At 39.7% G+C, this 6,062-nt stretch overlaps 1 long non-coding RNA gene and 1 pseudogene across 1 annotated transcript; both read right to left on the bottom strand.

The window, feature by feature from the left end:
* Positions 1-984: 984 nt before the first annotated feature.
* Positions 985-1,370, bottom strand: LOC148544902 (uncharacterized). The gene is made up of 3 exons (XR_015899489.1): positions 1,281-1,370; positions 1,132-1,187; positions 985-1,053 (listed from the first exon to the last, which is right to left on the bottom strand). It is a non-coding gene; the product is annotated as an uncharacterized LOC148544902 (long non-coding RNA).
* An 82-nt stretch (positions 1,371-1,452) lies between these two features.
* Positions 1,453-4,523, bottom strand: LOC148544901 (uncharacterized; annotated as a pseudogene).
* Between the last annotated feature and the right edge of the window lie 1,539 nt (positions 4,524-6,062).

Here is a 6,062-nt window from a genome sequence, read left to right as displayed (position 1 = left end):
CCGTTTTCTAATTTACCTTAAAATCATGTACTAGAGCCCTTAATTTATATCCCATGTTCTAATACTCAAAACTAGGCCCAAACGTCTTAAAATGCTATTATAGAAGCTTACAACCTTGTTGAAAAGGCAAAATAGTTGAAAACAAATAAATTTTTGAGAAACAGGACGTGTGCACCCGCACATATCAGAAGTAATGAAATTCTGCAACTCTGGAAAATTTCAGATTTTTAACACTAACTTTGAATGATCATAACTTCCTCTACCTAATTCCAATTTTTTTTTACAAACTTTATATCGATTCGAATAGTTTTCAATAAGCTTTAATGCTAAACTAATTTCAATAGATTTTGAAAACCAAGGCGTAAGTTATGATTAGACAAAATTCACCAAAAGTCAACTTTTACCAAGACTCACAAGAATCTCAATTTACCAACTTTCATAACCCAATCCAACCAAAACCACATCAATTCTATCACATATCAGAATTTACCATTTTCCATATCCAATTTACCACTCCACCATATATAATCATCAATTCTCACTATCAAATACATAATAATACCCTTACTAACCATCATCATTATTAATTTCAACATCAAACTCCAACATCATACTATCAACATCAATATAACCATTTATCAACAATCCCAACACTCACCTTCAATTACCAAAAATATCAATATTTATCATCCATTATCAACCACATCAACAAATCCTCATCAACAACAATAATCATCAATACTCATTAACACCAACAATTCTCCATAATCATCCTTAATCACAATATTCCAAGGATACCAACAATTAACATCAATTTACACATAATCATTCATACACCAACAACATCCAATCCTATCTTAGGGTCAACTAGCCTAAGTGTCCATGAATATTATATACTACATAGAGGAAACCGAAACATACCTTGGCCGATTCCCTTTATGCACCCAAACTCAAAATGAGCACCAACAATCTTCCAACCACAATCCAAGCTTTCAAATCCACTCCAACAAGCACAAATAAGTTCCAAAAGCTCCCAAAGCCACAATAATCAAACTATATACATATAAATCACCACAAATCAACCTAGGGTTCAACATAAGCATAATCTCACAAGGGTTTAAGAGCTTTTACCTTTCCCAACAGATTTGATAACACAAATCCAAAGCTAAGCAAGGATTAGAGCAAACCTAAACATCCAAAATCACAAAAACCCATTTAACCCAAAACTCTAATAAAACCCAAAATTTTGAAGAGAGAAACTGGAAAGATTTCGTGGTTACCTTGAGGGTTTCTTGGGTGGGTTTTGTAGAGCTCTTCACAAGGAACGCGTAGCCGCAAACGGTGCGGCGATCGGAGCTCCGTAGCTCAAGATATGAGCTTGGGAAGTTTGAAGTGAATAGTAACAATGGTGAAAAGCTCTCACCTCTCTCCTCACTTCAGCTACTGTTGTGTTTAGGTTATGAGGGTGAAAGTGGCTGAAATGGGTTCATTTAAGTGTATTTATATGTTGGGCTTGGGCCCAACTTGGGCCCGGTCTAACCCGTTAGCGTTTTTAGCCCGTTTGGCCTAACTTCGAGCCAAATCTTTAAAATTAAAGCCCGATTTTCCATTTCTAGTGTTTTTCTAAGGTTTTTTGACGGTTTTCACTTTTCTCGTGCGGTACCAGGCAGGCTTGAACCGGTTCAACCGGTTCACAATTTTTCACGGTTTTTCGTAGAAAGCACATTTTCTGACTCAGAAAGACTCACTGAGTCCAAAAATTACCTTTAAATCCCCAAATTCTCTCTCTAACTTTTTGGAATCTAATTTGGGCAATTAATCACTTAATTAACCGGTTGATTAGTTGCGGTTCTTACATTCTCCCCACCAAATAAGAAATTTTGCCCTCAAAATTTGAATTACCTGAGAAAAGCTCGGGATAATCCTTTCGCATCTCAGACTCCAATTCCCAAATATGCTCTTCTACTCCTGTTCGCTCCCAAGCAACTTTAACCAATGGGACATCCTTTCCTCGTAGCTTCTTTACACTAGTGTCATCGATCCTCACTGGTGTCACTTGGAGAGTCAAGTTCTCTTTCAACTTGACCGATTCAGGCTCCAACACATGAGCCGCATCCAACGTGTATTTACGGAGCTGTGACATGTGGAATACGTCATGCAAGTTAGACAGATGAGGTGGCAAAGCTACTTGATATGCCACCGGCCCGAATCTCTTCAAAACCTCAAACGGTCCTATATATCTTGGGTTCAACTTCTTGGTCTTGATTGCTCTTCCAATCCCAGTTGTCGGTGTAACCCTAAGGAATACGTGTTCTCCCACTTCAAACTCTAAGGGTTTCCTTCTCTGATCCGCATAACTCTTCTGTCGACTTTGGGCAGTTAAAATCCTTGCACGAATCTTCTTAATGTTCTCAGTAGTCTCTGCTATCAAATCTGGACCCAAGACACTTACTTCTCCAAATTCATACCAACAAAGTGGAGACTGACACTTTCGTCCATACAAAGCCTCATACGGAGCCATCCCAATGCTTGCATGAAAGCTGTTGTTATATGCGAACTCCACCAATGGCATGTAACGATCCCAATTCCCAGGTTGATCCAACACACATGCTCTCAGCATATCTTCCAATGTTTGAATAGTCCTTTCCGATTGTCCATCTGTTTGTGGATGATACGCCGTACTAAGACATAGCTTCGTACCGAAAGCTCTTTAGAAAGCTCCCCAAAACCTTGATGTGAATCGGGGATCACGGTCCGATACTATGCTTGATGGCACACCATGCAACCTCACTATCTCCTTGATGTATAACCTTGCCAATTCCTCCATAGAACAGTTTAGTCGGATAGGCAGAAAATGAGCGGATTTGGTTAAGCAATCTACGATCACCCAAATCGCATCAAACCCCGACCTAGTCCTCGGTAAACCGGTAACAAAATCCATAGCAATTCCTTCCCACTTCCACTGAGGAATCTCAAGTGGTTGTAGCATTCCTGACAGTTTTTGATGCTCTATCTTCACTTTCTGGCAGGCCAAACATTTGGATACCACTGTAGCTACATCACCCTTCATCCCCGGCCACCAGAACATCTTCTTCAAGTCATAATACATCTTCGTGCTCCCGGGATGAATAGAAAACCCACTGTTGTGAGCCTCCAACAGCAAGTCTCGCCTCAAACTCCCAACATCTGGTATGCAAATCCTTCCTTTGTATCTCCATAACCCTTCATCATCCTTAGTGAATTCTTCGCGTCTCTTATCGCCAACTGGTTGAAACAATTGCTGAAACTTCTGCTCATCTTGCTGCGCCCTTTGTATTTCTGATTTAAACGTGCTTAAAATCTGTAACTAGTTCAAACAAGCTCTTCCGGCAACTTCACTAATATCCAGCTTAAGATCTACAAACTTATCCACTAGTTCTTCTTCCTTGATTCTCATCCAAGCAATTGTTAAAGATTTCCGACTCAAAGCGTCTGCTACCACGTTCGCCTTTCCAGGGTGATAACTCAACTCGAAATCATAATCTTTAAGCAACTCCATCCACCTTCTCTGGCGCATATTTAGCTCTTTCTGATCAAAGATGTACTTGAGACTCTTATGATCAGAAAAGACGCTAAACCTTACTCCGTATAAGTGGTGTCTCCAAATCATCAATGCAAACACAATTGCCACTAATTCCAAGTCATGAGTGGGGTAATTCACCTCATGTGGTCTCAGCTAACGCGATGCGTAAGCCACCACATTCCGGTGTTGCATCAACACGCAACCCAACCCTTCAAAGAAGCATCACAATATACCTCAAACGGTTCACGTGGTTCCGGTAGGATTAGAACAGGTGCTGAAGTTAATCTCTGCTTTAACATTTGAAAACTTTCTTCGCACTCCGACGTCCACTCGAACGACACTTCTTTCCTTGTCAACTTTGTCATTGGTAGCGCAATCCAGGAAAATCCTTCGATAAATCTCCGGTAATATCCGGCTAAACCCAAAAAGCTTCTGACTTCCGTCACAGTCGTCGGTCTTTCCCATTCCATCACCGCTTCTACTTTAGAAGGATCTACAGCTATTCCTCCCTTACTCACCACGTGGCCTACGAACTTTACTTCCTCCTTCCAGAACTCGCACTTTGACAACTTAGCGTACAACTTCCGCTCCTTTAAGATTTGCAGTACAATCCTCAAGTGTTCCTCATGCTCCTTTACCGTCTTAGAGTAAACTAAGATGTCATCTATGAAAACCACCACGAATTTGTCCAGAAAGGGACGAAATACTCTGTTCATGTAATCTATGAAAATAGCAGGTGCATTCGTTAACCCAAAAGACATTACCGCAAACTCGTAGTGTCCATAGCGTGTTCTAAAGGCAGTCTTAGGGATATCATCTTCCTTCACTCTTATCTGGTGGTAATTGGATCTCAAATCAATCTTGGAAAACACTCCAGCTCCTTGCAATTACTCCTTGGCAGCGGGTACTTGTTCTTTACTGTCACTTTGTTTAACTGTCGGTAATCCACACACAAACGCATCCCTCAATCTCACTGAGTCCAAAAATCACCTTTAAATCCCCAAATTCTCTCTCTAACTTTTTGGAATCTAATTTGGGCAATTAATCACTTAATTAACCAATTGATTAGTTGCGGTTCTTACATTTGTGGTGAAGGTTTTAGGGTGTAGGGTTTAGGGTTTAGGGTTTATGGTTTAGGGTATAGGCTTTAGTGTTTGTGGTTTAAGATTTAGGGTGTATGGTTTATGGTTTAGGGTTTATAGTATGGGGTTTATGGTTTAGCGTTTAGTGTTTATAGTTTAGGGTTTAGGCTTTAGTGTTTGTGGTTTAGGATTTAGGCATTAGGGTTTATGGTTTAGGATTTAGGGTTTGGGGTTTAGGTTTAGGGTTTAGGGTTTAGGGTTTAGGATTTAGGGTTTAGGATTTAGTGTTAGGGCTTTTTGGTTTGTGGTTTAAGGTTTGGGGTTTAGGATTTAATGTTTAGGGTTTATAATTAAGAGTTTAGGGTTTATGGTTTAGGGTTTAGGGTTTAGGGTTTATGGTTTGGGATTGAGGGTTTATAGTTTAAGGTTTAGACTTTAGGGTTTGTAGTTTAGGGTTTACAGTGTAGGGTTTAGGGTTTAGTGTTTATGGTTTAGGGTTTAGGGTTTATGGTTTAAGGTTTAAGGTTTATAGTTTAGGGTTTAGGCGTGTTTGTGGTTTATGGTTTAGGCATTAGGGTTTGTGGTTTAGGGTTTAGGGTTTCGGATTTATGGTTTGGGGTTGAGGGTTTATGGTTTGGGGTTTAGGCTTTTGCGTTTGTGGTTTAAGTTTTAGGGTGTAATGTTTAGGGTTTAGGGTTTATGGTTTAGGGTTGAGGGTTTATGGTTTAGGGTCTCGGCTTTAGGTTTTGTGGTTTAGGATATAAGATTTAGGGTTTGGGGTTTATGGTTTGAGGTTGAGGGTATATGGTTTAGGGTTTAGGGTTTAGGGTTTAGGGTTTAGGGTGTAGGGTTTAGGGTTTAGGGTTTGTGATTTGGGGTTGATGGTTTATGGTTTAGGGTTTAGGCTTTAGGGTTCGTGGTTTAGGGTTTAGTGTTTATATCTTAGTGTTTACGCTTTAATAATGTTTGTGGCTTAAGGTTTAGGCTTTAGAGTTTAGGGTTTAGGCTTTATGGTTTGGGGTTTAGGGTCTAAGTTTAGGTTTTAGGATTTATGGTTTAGGGTTTAATGTTTGGGATTTAGGGTTTGTAGCTTAGGGTTGATGTGTTGTGATTTAGGTTTAGGCTTTAGAGTTTATGGTTTAAGGTTTAGGGTTTAGGATTTAGGGTTTAGAGTTTAGGGTTTATGGTTTAGGCCTTAGGATTTATGATTTTGGGTTTAGGGTTTAGGGTTTATAGTTTGGGGTTGAGGGTTTATAGTTTAGGGTTTACTGTTTAGGGTTTAGGCTTTAGGATTTATGTTTTTGGGTGTAGGGTTTAGGGTTTATGGTTTATGGTTTTAGGTTGAGGGTTAATGGTTTAGGCTTTAGGCTTTATGGTTTGTGGTTTAGGGTTTAAGGTGTAGGATTTAGGGTTTAGGG

The sequence above is a fragment of the Arachis ipaensis genome, chromosome B9, assembly GCF_059453495.1.
Source record: "Arachis ipaensis isolate K30076 ecotype BB chromosome B9, ASM5945349v1, whole genome shotgun sequence".
In the NCBI taxonomy this organism is placed as follows: Eukaryota; Viridiplantae; Streptophyta; class Magnoliopsida; order Fabales; family Fabaceae; genus Arachis; species Arachis ipaensis.
The sequence above is the reverse complement of the archived record's forward strand: the minus strand, read 5'-3'. Positions and strand labels throughout refer to the sequence as shown.